Raw genomic sequence first — 12,066 nt, 5'->3', positions numbered from 1 at the left:
ATTTTTCTTACTTACTTCACGTTTACTCTCTGCGCCTAAAATGAAACGCAAATTACATTAACATAGTTTCATTCCCAGTACTGTTTGCCTATGGAACTCTATGACGCAGGACTGCTTCCCAGCTGATTGCAACATCGTAGCTTTCAAATTAAATGTAAGCAAGTTCTTGTTGAGCCGTCATCTTAAACAATCAAATTCTACTCAATTTTGACCATTATCGATTATGGTGTTGTCTCATCGACCAGCTGGCATCCATTACCCATTATCCTCGAGTGGTGTTCGGGTCTTGATAAGCTGTTATTCTCTTGTAAAGGAAGAAATAAAAGGGATGGAGTGTATTGATGTTATTAAGTATATGCATGAAAAGAGCGTCGTCTTAATATTACTATCTCCACATAAATTCAAATAGATAGTTGATTACCATTCCGCGATGCGTTCCACGGTCATGTTTGTTCTACATTTCCTAGTGTGGGAAATGAGGGTATCATCGATATGAACGTTGAGCACTTAACTCTTAGCTAACTCTAGCCCTATCTAACATATGTTTAAAAAGGACTCACAAAAGTAGATGAAAGAACTGTGCGTACACTACGCAAGACTAGCGAAAAAAAATATTTCGGTTTTGCAAAAATTATTTTCCATTAACGGCACGGGACGTTTCTATAAAAGATAGAAATGAATTTATTAAACTGACATCATCTTTGGTCTTTTTACTTTGTCGAAATGATTACAGCGTTTATAAAATAAAATTTAAATACCTTTTCTTTATTTACCAGCAAAGGGTTATGGATATGGTAAACACTCTGCGTGTTACGTTACAGTTACGTACTTACCTGCTACATCTTCAATATGTGATCGTTCTAGTTGGCGATATGTCCTTGACAATCAGTTAAACAATGTCGTTGTTGCTGTCGGGTTGATATATGGCTCTATCTAGTTCTAGGGGTCTATCTACCCAGATTTCTTTTTTCTCTTCTCTTCGAGAAGGGATTAGTCTATTGCTAATCGTCTGAGAATCTGGAGTCTGCATTCTTGAGTTTGGAATATATATATATATATATATATATATATATATATATATATATATATATAATCTAATATTTATTTTTTGTAATTTGTGAACAAGGGTTATATCTACAAATGGTTTACATTGATTAAAATATACTATATATATATACATATATATATATTTAATCGATGTAAACCTTTTCTATATATATGTATATATATATATATATATATATTCTAGGTATATATATATATATATATATTCTAGGTATATATATATATATATATAGTATATTTTATACTATAGTATAGACTATAGTATTTTTCTAAAGTATAGAATGTATATATATTTATATGTATATATATATAAATATACACACACAGTATACGTTCAACCGATATAAACCGTTTCTAGATATAAGCCTAGTTAACAAATTACAGAAAATAAATATTAGATAACTAAAATAATGATAATTATTATTATTATTATCATTATTATCATTATTATTATTATTATTATTATTATACATAATGGTTTAGTAGAATTAAAACATTTTCAAAACATTTTAATTCAAACGTTGAATAAAACTTGTCTAGCTTTACAATATAAAACAAGATGGCTGCCAAAACAAACATACGATGTTGAGTCTTCTATAAATTTTCATTTCTTTATATTTTTCTCCTTGCGACATTATATTTTCTTGTATTTTTCTTTCTAATCAAATAATTTATAATTTTCCTGGGAGTATATGCACGAAAAAATTCATTATTGACATATTAATGACCGATTTTTACTGCATAACGAAACGGATCTGTAAAAAATGTACCGAAATGTTTACATACTGGGGGAGCTGCTTTGCATGGAGAATAAATATTTTGATATTGGAATGTAACTTTAATGTTATTCTTATATATATATATATATATATATATATATATATATATATATATATATATATATATATATATATATATATACTGTAACTGCCGTAATATAAGTAACGGAAACACTAAAAACATAAACATGCGTATTACTTCAAAAGTAATGCGTGATTAGTAATAAAAGTTTCACCGAATAAAGATTAGGGTGTAATTTATATATATTATACAAAATTATCAGATTTTATATAGTAGTTTGATTTTTTAATCAAGATTAAATGAAACAAAAGAAATAATCTACTGGACAAATCTTAAGGAAAAATTTTAATAATTTTCAAGAACATTTAATTTGTTGCTAAAAATAAAACTTGGTGTAGCTTTTTAACAATCAATGAAAGTTCGTTAATTATTAGGATCTCATTTTAATGCATTCTGGCAAATGCTACACTTGAAACGCTTTACTTTGAAGTAATAACTAATATCGCTAATTATCAAGAAAACAACAAAAACGATATCTGATATTGTTTATTGGTATAAAGTGTCATCCATTGTGTAATTAACAAGTATAAAGCTGATAAAGCGTTAGATACAAAGCGTTAAATATATAAAGCGTTAGATACAAAGCGTTAAAGATATAAAGCGTTAGATACAAAGCCAAACCTGGCAGAACCTCAAGAGGTTCGTAAAAAAGGAAAGTCGGATAACTGTTAGAATATACATAAAAACATTTTGAAACTGTTACACTAATTGCCCGGAAATTTAATAAAGAGGAAGTTAATAAGATCTCCAAGGAAAGGGTTGCTCACAGATTTTAAAAAAAAATGCATGATTGCATGCCCATATTCCAACTTTGAAGTCTCTTATTTCAAATCGAAACCAAAGGGCACGTCTGGAACACGCAAGAGGACACGTTGTTTTGACTGACACACAATGGGATACAGTTTATTTCACTGACGATTAAAAGATTAATATATTTGCTTAAATGGAAAAACTTCCATGCGTTGTAGAACAGGTGAAAGACTGTTTTCTCAATGTGCCTAGAAAACCGTTACGTTTGCGGCAGTGTGATAGTGTTGGGAATGATTTCATCTATAGCAGTTGTTCCCTATCATTTGCATATTATGGCAATATTAATGCAGAGACTTATAAAAGACTTCTTCAGCAGCATGTAATACAAAGATTACACCATAACCATCAAATATCTCCTATTTTTATGCAGGACAATGTACTTTCCCACAAGACTCAGAAAGTAATAACTTTATTTGAATAATAAGAAATCGCCATAATGAAGTGATCGTTCCAGAGTTTTGACTAGAACCTACTAGAAAATATTTAGAAAATAATTAGAGAACTGGCTAAAAAAGAAATTCGAAAAACCTAGATCGCCTAGAAGAATTTTTGATGGTCAACTAGGACAGAATTACTACAGTGTTTTTCCAAACAAAAATAATTAGATTATTTGGCCGAAAAAGCAGAGAAATCCTTCAAAATCAAAAGAATGATTACTAGATAATAAATTTTTGTTGATATTTTGCTGTTATGTTTTATGTATCATCTCAGCATAGCCAGTTAACCCCGCTAATGTATAATAAAACTGTATTTGAATGGAGTTAACCACAGCATAATTGAATGTAGTAAACTTCTCCCACCTGCTGATATGGAGAATGACAGTCGATGTGAGCAATCACAAACTTTCATTGTGTTCCCAAAATTCAATTAGATTACGAAATTTATGTGTACTGAATCTTACATACTTGCATATAATCAATACGGATATATATCTGGTGAAAAAAGTCAAAGATATATATATAATATATATATATATATATATATATATATATATATACATATATATATATATATACATATATATATATATATACATATATATATATATATATATATACATATATATATATAATTATTTCCACAGCCAAACAACGTCGCAGCTCACAAGAGCCATGACAGCCAACGAGCCGAAAGTCAAAGACTCGAGTTTCGCTCTTATTTGGGTTCATCAGTCAGACATCTCTCTCTCTCTCTATATATATATATATATATATATATATATATATATATATACTTTTTATTTGTTTTTCCATAAGCAGAAATATGTTGTTACACAGTCATGAGCATGTTTCGGTCAGCTAGTTACCAGTAACTAGAGACCTCTTCAGGCGATACAGCTCATACGAAAGTTTGCAATAGAAATATCAGGTCTTCCTCGTCACAGGGAGACGAGGTTCCGTCAAATGTTGTGACAATAAGATTTTCTTGTATGTGTGGATTTGAGTCTGTGTTGAGATATAGGAATGAATGTGAAATGATGGGGAGTTAAAGATCACGATAGACGTAATGGAAAACTAGAAAGAATAGTATTCGTATGCATGTGTGATGCCCGTCCTAAATCTTAAACATACTAGTGTGTATAGGTTCATCAGTATAGGAATGTGAATTTGACATATCTACACTAGAGGGGATTTCAAATTTAATCGGTTATTCAGTTATAAAATGTTTTTAATTAGAATATTTATGTGGTTAGAAAATGTACAACTTACGTTGCCCTCTTGTTTATCCTTGTCTCACTACTATCATCACCACATACATTAGTGAAGAGGTTAAGAGATAAGGACGAAAACGAAAAGACACAAAGAAGAAAAAAGTGAAATAGGAAGAATGAAAGGGGAAACCATAAATAATTTATTGGTGATGAGTCTAAGGTATTTCTTGTTCCTTCCTACTCCTCCCGATCCCCATCTGCTTCCACTCTCACTCCCATTTCTTATCATAACCTTTTTACTTATTTACTACGCGAAGCCTTGGAAGTGGTATAGCAGTAAAAATAATAATAAATCTCCAAATGTATATAATTAATTTATCTCTGTGCTTAGATATAATCATCTACTCTAACTGTGATAATAATAATAATAATTAAAAATAGAAGGTAATAAGGGATAAAAAGGTTGGTGAATGCAATATTTATGAGAATTGATGATGATGGTAATTTTTAATAATAATTATAATGATTAATAATGGTAACATTAGTGGGAAGAACGTGTTTAAAGTAAAATTCAAAAACCATAATGTAAAGAATAATGGGTTTCCAAAAATAGAAGATAAGATGTAAACGGTAAAAAATAAAATAAGTCCGGATATAAAATAAATTTAGATAATTAATCCGACAGTATCCACGCCTACATATAAATGTATATATATATATACTCGGGGTTTTTGAATATTCAAAAGTAATGGACTAATGAATTCAACGAGGTTGTTATATAGTGCTCAATGAAAAGAGCTGATAATACTTGTTTATTGTTATATAAACATGCTCACATCCCGCTGCTACAAATAGCCACTTGTTTCAATCAAACAACAGATATCATCAGGCAGCGACTTGACTATTCAAAAGTTCAATGAATAACCTATTATTATTCATTGAACTTTTGAATAGTCAAGTCGCTGCCTGATGATATCTGTTGTTTGATTGAAACAAGTGGCTATTTGTAGCAGCGGGATGTGAGCATGTTTATATAACAATAAACAAATATATATATATATATATACATATATATATATACGTGCACATATATATGTTTTTATTAATTTAGAGTAGATTAAAAAAAACATATTTCAGAGTTAGTTTTAAGTTTGTTATATAACGGTGCATAATCTTTTCTATGTAAATTTATAAATTACTTCGTGATTGTGTTGAAACTAGTATAAGTTTTTAGTTGACAATTTAAAAGTTATGATTAAGAGTGCTTTAATATAGTAGAGAAAACTATTGATTCCAATTAGAACTAAAAGTTAAAATTAAAATTTAAGTTTAGACTGATTATTAATTCCGTTGGCACGTGTCAGTCGTAAGTGCTCTTCTATACATAGCAAATATACATTTATACGTTTAACTGCGTTAATTTTTAAAGTTTTGATATAGATCCCGCTTTGTGCCATATTTTCCCGAGCCACAATGTTAAGCTAAATGTTTTGGGTTTGGTTCTAATTGATAGCATCTAAGTAATAAAGTTTAACTTTTGAAATCACTATTATATATTGGGTACAATATAATAATATTTAGATAATTGGCTCAATTTATATATATATATATATATATATATATATATACATTAATTAAAATATCAAGCGTATTTTACGACTTGGTAATGCTGGAAATACGGGGTACTAGCTAGTGTACATACATATTGATTTTCTAATAACAATTATTAATTAAAAGTAATAGAGAATGAAGTTACACATGTACATATCTCTCTTCTCTCTCTTTCTTCTCTCTCTCTCTCTCTCTTTCTATATATATATATATATATATATATATATATATATAATGGTTGTATCGATGGGTTTCCTAGATCTAAATCCAATGAAACTCGCGAGCGTTCAGTGCAGCACAGAGCTGATATATAGTTTGTTTATTATACAAATATTATTGGTTGCATATGTGCATACATGTTTCAGTGGTATTCCAATTCAAAGAACAAAAAAGAACTGATATTAAAACGGAAGTCAGAATGTCATGAGTTTTTATAAGATATTCGGGTGTGGTGTACGTTCTGGAAGAAAGTGAACTGTATACTTTGTGAATATGAGCAGTACGAGTTTTGGAAGGGGGCGTGGAGAAAGAAGAGAGTAGGGGTAGGAAGAGGAGGGAGAAGTACAATTTCGTGTGGTTAAACTGTCGCAGTGGTGAGGTGTTAGTATTTGTTTATTGGTCTAAGTTTTTCCTTTGATCTGAAGTAATATTATATATATGCCGTCGCTACTTCCCTATCTTAGGTTTTTATAGTTGTTTTTTTTTTCTTTTCTGGTAACATTTGCGTGTATATACTAGACGACGCGTTAGTCTGTTGGCCATTTAATGATAAGAAGCAAAAATTACCAAAGTAAAATATAAATATTAATTTTGCTACTATATTATCTTTTTTGTCTTAAACATTAAATCAGCATAAATTTATTTACAATATGAATTGTTGATTTAAAGCAAATTTATACACACTATTCTTGTACATCTACTTACGTCTAAAAGAAATTTGGCATTTTCTTTTCGTCTGGCTCTGCTTAAAGCACCATATAATTGAACATGTTGAAACACAAGTTTTTCGAAATGAACTAATAATCTATCTAATTATCTAATGTTTGTCCCTGTGATTTGTGAATTGCGATTGCAAAAGCAAATTGGACTGGGAACTTAATTCTTTGAAAACGGATATTATATATTCAGACAAAATAACTTTGATCTTAGGAATAAGGACTAATTCACTTTTGCATTTTGATGCAATGATTTTGGCCCAAATCAAATAATCATAAAGGACTTCAATTATCAAACGGATGCCATAACATAAACATGGTTGAGCAGTATTGATCATACACGTGATTGGGAATTGGTTTTTCGGTTCAAGTTGATGAGGTCGTATCTCTGATATTTCAAAACAATTAGGAAATTATAAAGGAAAAAAGTGACCTCTACAAATTTAATGAAAAATATTATTTGATTTCTCCAGGAAAGTGTATTATACAAATATGGTTGATCAACCCCACTGACTAGTTGAATGGGGCTGAAATATAGTTTTCTGAAAACAATTTCGAAGAATTAACGAATACAATCTTCAACATTACTTGCATCAAAGACCATCTCTGTTGAAAACTGAATCTCGTTATTTTCATTTTATTTAATATTTATCACATCTTAGAAAAAATATATTTGTCTTTAGTTGATATCTCTTGAATTGCTGCCACAAATATGACTGTTTGACGTATCGCTTTCTCTCTTCACCACCTGAAAAAGTAGTTATTTGACGTTGGAGCAGGATATAGTCCTTTCCGGAAAGCTCATTTTTATCACATCTGATATGAATAGTTTTATTAACTCTCATTATTGGGCGTTCATTTCAAACAATCCCCTTTTTGTACTATTTAATAGATCTGGAGCATGTATAACAGTGTAGTAAAAAATGTGCAATCAAGACTTCCCCCCACTAATCAGCAATCTTGAAAATGTTTTCGCGGCAGCCGAAACTGGCAAACTTGCTTTCCCGATACTTTGCCTCCAACTTTATTTTAGACCCAATAAATCTCTCCCTCCAAAATATCCCTTTTCAGGCAGACGACACACTCGATGATTTGAAAATCACCTCTGCTTATGTTCGTTATCTCCTCAAAAACTTATACACCTCGAAAGTGTGTGAACCTGATCACGTCCATGTTATACTACTAAAAAAACTACTCTGTTGAGGTTGCCCTACTTCTCTCCAAACTCTTAAACAAATGCCTTACCGAATTTTGCTTTCCTGACTGCTGAAAAATTGCTCGCGTTGTACCAGTTTTCAAGAATTCATTTATCGCCTCATTAACCATCTATCTCCCTACCAAAACATATTAGTCCTTAATCAATCTAGCACTGTTTTACCACCTCATAGATAATAAACTTCTTTGCGATGGACAGTATGGGTTTAGGCGAGCCCGTTGTGCTGCATATATCTTTACTGTAAACTCGGAACGTATAAACCACACACTGGATAAGGCAGGGGAAGTTAAGTCAGTTGCACTAGTTATATCTAAATCCTTTTAAGGGCTTGGCACTATGATTTTTCTCATGATAATTAATCATATAGTAATACTGGACGAATAGTTAACATAATTAAATCCTTTTGAGAGAAGAGAAAAACCAGGTTATCCTCAGTGGCGGTACGTCAAATCAACATGATATAAATGCGAGTGTGAAAAGGGTCTATTCTTGGACCTAATTTATTTATCATAGTCATTAATGACATTCCTTATGAAATTGTCTATGAGATGGGTATATTTTCTTATGACACTACGTTCTATAACAAACACGATAGAAAACTAATTAACAAATATCAAAGGAAATGGCTGAAACATTACAGGAAAACCTTCAATTCAAAGTGGAATGGGAATCTAAATGGAAAATAACATTCAATGCTTCCATGACTAAAGTTTTTTCCTTTTATAATTACAAGAAACTTTCTCAACCACTAATTGCATGGCAAATGATACACTACCTGAAAGCTCTTCATTCAACTCCTCAGTTTAACATTCGCGGATAACATGAATTGAAACAAACGCATTGAGGTCATTGCTAAGGCTGCTGCCAAGAAGGTGGGCTCTCTCTATCGTGTTAGAACGAAACAACTTGGAAACCCATTAGAGTACCCTCTACATGTACCAAGCTACCATTCAACCATGCATTGAGTATTGTTGACACATCTAGCCTATGCATCTCTAATTAGTATCTTCGTTTTAGCGAGGGTTCAAAAAAAGAGCCGCAAACCTTATATGGCCTACACTTACAACCTTACCCTAACCTTTGCCTTATCGCTTAAATGTTTCATACCAGTGCCTGCTTTACAAGTATTTTAATGGAAGGTGCTCCGACGAACCCAAGCATTTGTACTTCTCGATGAAAATACTTCCGACTAACATGACAAACAGTAAAATTCCACCATGCACTTTAGAGAAATCTATAGATGCCGAAAAGCCTTCTACTCAAATAGTTTTTCCCTTCGAACTGCTAAAATTAGGAATTAATTCCCGCGTCCCTGCTTCAGACTGCTAGCTACTCAGCTCCCTACAAAGTATCCTTGTAAATTTGCAATTCTACCACCATACACCAATGTTGCAGCAATTTCTTGACGATGCTACTGCCAGGCCTATATTTCTAGAACTTCTGAACTTTGAAAGTGTCATGTCGATTAGAATTGGCTTCCAGGAGCGCCAATGAAGATGAGTGCCGAGATGTTCGTTCTTAAACAAATAAAATAAACAAAACTTTTTTTAAAAATTGATGACATGGTCTTAATTCATCAAAACTTCACGTTGATTGACAAATTCAATATTCTGCTTCACTTAACTCATTCAATGAATGTCTCCATTGTTTAAAATGATATCATATGTCACATTTAGTCGTACCGGTGGAATAAAATCTTGAAGTGATTTTCCAACCAAATCGAACTTTCCCCGATAAAAACATATTTAGCTTTACTAAAATATTGAGCACTTTTTTTCCGTTTTTTACTAAATATACTTCCTTGTGTGTGTATATATATATATATATATATATATATATATATATATACATATATATATACATATATATATATATATATATATATATATATATATATATACCAGTAGAATGTTCTGCTTATATATTTATATATATATATATATATATATATATATATATATATATATATATATATATATATATAAGTATAACATTTGTTCCAGGACGGGCACAAGGAAAAATATAACATACTGTGTGTGTGTTATCTAGCTAGATAGATATATAGAGAGAAAGCGATACTGTGTGTTATCTAGATAGATAGATATAGAGTGTAGATGATATATGATCGTTAATTTTTTATGAAAAGCTTTTTAATGTTTTCCTGTATCTGAACTTGAATCGAACAAAGTTGATATATGCTTGTGCATCGAATTCCAATGACAACAGTTCGTTGACCCTGAAGTTTATCGGATCCTTCAAGGAAGATGAACGCAACGAGGGAAACGTTAAACTACAAATTAAAAGAACATAACAGTAATCCTCGTAAGTAAATAATTTAAAAATAAAGAATATAGGAACCCCTCTTTCCCCGTTCTCCCTACTCTGTTTTTGTCTTTACGTCCCCCGCCTCTTCAATCCTCCCACCACAACCACCACCACCACCACAATAACAAACGATAGAACGCACTTGTACAAAGTCGACACAAAAGCGGTTCGGTTTTTACTACTGATTGCAAGATTTAAAAAAAATGAAAAAAGTAAAAAAAAATGTTTTATAAAACTATCGTGCTCAGCGATGTACACAAGAGAACAGGAATTACAATGGAGCATCTGAAGGATCGCAATTTTTTCTTTCCTTTTTTTTAATTCATTGTCATGACTTTTTGGTATTTTTTTTTTTTTTTCGTTTCGTTCGGAATCCTTTATTAAAGACGACGCTTAGTTCGTTTGTCAATCATTCATACTCTTGTTTTGCAGTTAGGGAGGATTTCGTTTCGTTTATCAATAGAATTCAAGTTTGCATTTTTCCCCCGTTCACTTTGCGCATGTCGACAAACTCTCTTTCGTTTCGTAATTTTCTTTCTTTTTTTCCGTGTATAGTTTTTCTTTATTTTTCTATCTTTTTTTGTATGGATAAATATTATCAGCTATTTTTATACTTTGTTTCGCCCCATTTCGCTCCCTAAAATATAAAATTTTACGAACAAATATACCGTACTTGTTTTGCTATTCCATTTGTACGTATAATTCTACGTTTCTTTTCTCTTTCCTTTAATCTATGAACCGGTTTTTATGACTCGATGTCGCCTCGCTTCTTAAAATATTTGAAACAAATATAAATAATAAACATTTTATTCATAAGATTGTTATCAACAAATTTAATTCATGTGCTAGCTGTACTCGGCCACGCGTTGCTGTGGATCAGTTTGTGTAAATGGAACTCTCCCGCCAAAAAAAAAAGACAAAATTGCTTTTTTAAAGAAGAAATTAATATGACAAATTTTTTTTTTTTCAGTATAAAAAACTATCCGTAATTTAATTAATAAAGAAAATAGTTTAAGTATTTAATTATTTGCGGATTGTTGTCCTCGTCTCCTATAGTTGTTGTTTCACGACAATCTGTGAATACATTAGTAAAGACAGAGTGAAAAGTCGTAGATGATTTTTTTTTTTTGCTTTTGTGATAGCAATTTATCGTAGTGAGCAGCATGATAAAACGAACACACAGACACAGAAATACAAAAGAAAAATAATAATCGAAGTGAGAGAAGAGCGAGCGAGAGAGTGAGAGAGACTGAGAAAGAAGGAGAGTCTGGAAGAATATATACAGAAGGAGGGAGAGAGGCAGAGACAGAGAGCAAAGGAGGAGATAAAAACTGTTGTAGATAATATTAACGATGTCAAATGTTCGTTTTTTATTTCGGCAGACAAAGAAATGTAAAATGCGAGCGAGAAAGCGAGAGAGAGAGAGAGAGATAAAGAGGAAATAAAAACTGGTGTAGATATTGTACGCCGTGAAAGGTTTTTTTCTTCGGCATAAAAAAGAATTTAAAAAGCGAGCGAGATAGAGAGATAGAGCGAGTAAGAGAGAGAGGGGGAGAGTTGGGAATAATATATGCAGGGGGAGAAGGGAGAGA

At 31.3% G+C, this 12,066-nt stretch overlaps 1 protein-coding gene across 4 annotated transcripts in view; it reads left to right on the top strand.

Moving 5' to 3' along the window:
* LOC145252711 (uncharacterized) overlaps window positions 1–12,066 on the top strand; it is a 1,486,750-nt gene that overhangs the window by 784,924 nt on the left and 689,760 nt on the right. The window lies entirely within an intron of this gene.

This window comes from Euprymna scolopes, chromosome 29, assembly GCF_053919585.1.
Source record: "Euprymna scolopes isolate OS-2025 chromosome 29, ASM5391958v1, whole genome shotgun sequence".
NCBI lineage: Eukaryota > Metazoa > Mollusca > Cephalopoda > Sepiida > Sepiolidae > Euprymna > Euprymna scolopes.
Note: the sequence above shows the minus strand (reverse complement) of the source record. Positions and strands in the feature narration are given on the sequence as shown.